We start from the raw sequence: 1,220 nt of genomic DNA on the forward strand, positions 1-1,220 counted from the left end.
ATAGGGGTACAGCAAAGTGATTCAGTTATACACATATCTATTCTTTTTCAAATTCTTTTCCCATTTAGGTCCTTACAGAGTATTGAGCAGAGTTCCCTGTGCTATACAGTAGTTCCTTGTTGGTTATCTATTTTAAATATAGCAGTGTGTACACGTCAATCCCAAACTCCCATTCCATCCCTCATCCCTACCCTTCCCCCCGGTAACCATAAATTTAGTTCTCTAAGTCTGTGAGTCCGTTTCTGTTTTGTAAATAAGTTCATTTGTATCATTTTTTTTTAGATTCCTCATGTAAGGGATATCATATGGTATTTTTCTTTCTCTGTCTGACTTACTTCACTTAGTATGGTAATCTCCAGGTCCTATCAATACCTATTTTTTAATGTCTAAATTATTTTTTATTCCCTTTGGAAATCTCCAGTAGATGACAAATGAGTTGGTGGATTATATGCAATACCTGTATACTACATTGTAGTAACACCACATTAAAATATTATTTAATTCTAAATTCACTTCAAGAGAAAAAGGTAAAATACAGGGGAACGTAGTGTTAATTCAGAAAATAAAATAGGTCACTTTTAGCACTTAAAATGCAAAATTTAAACTTTAAAAATTACTAAGTATAAAAATTATTAACCTACTTCCTCTAAAAGTGGTGATCCACCATTGAATGTCTTGCAGGATCGCTTTCAGATTTACAATGAAACAATAATCTCTAAGAGAACATGCTTCACAAAATACACAGAGTGCTTCATGAATTTGTGTGTCTTCTTTTGCAAGGGCCCAGCTAATCTTCTCTGAGTCATTCCAATTTTAGTGCATGTGCTGCCAGAACATACATGATTTTTAAACAACTTTTTAAATTAATTTTAATCCACATTCAATACGTCATTTTTTTTTTTTTTTTTTTTTTTTTTTTTTTTTTTTGGCCATGTAGTCCAGCTTGCAGGATCTTAGTTCCCTGATCAGGGATCAAACACAGGGCCCCTACAATGGAAGGGTGGAGTCCTAACCACTCGACTGCCAGGGAAGTCCCTAAACACTGATTTTATAATATGATACATGTAACAGTACTCTCATTTACATCAATATTGACATGATAATTATATCAATATTGTTACAATAAATGTTTGTTAAGCCACCCAGTCTATGGTATTTTGTTATAGCAGCCTGAACTAAGATAGACTTTGGTAGTAAGAAGTGGGGTGCCACTGTAACAA

The 1,220-nt window shown here is 33.6% G+C and overlaps 1 non-coding gene across 1 annotated transcript; it reads right to left on the reverse strand.

Annotated features, from left to right (window-relative positions):
- Positions 1 to 735: 735 nt before the first annotated feature.
- LOC115853479 (U6 spliceosomal RNA) lies at positions 736 to 839 on the reverse strand. The gene has a single exon (XR_004039602.1). It is a non-coding gene; the product is annotated as a U6 spliceosomal RNA (small nuclear RNA).
- Between the last annotated feature and the right edge of the window lie 381 nt (positions 840 to 1,220).

This window comes from Globicephala melas, chromosome 18, assembly GCF_963455315.2.
Source record: "Globicephala melas chromosome 18, mGloMel1.2, whole genome shotgun sequence".
Lineage (NCBI taxonomy): Eukaryota > Metazoa > Chordata > Mammalia > Artiodactyla > Delphinidae > Globicephala > Globicephala melas.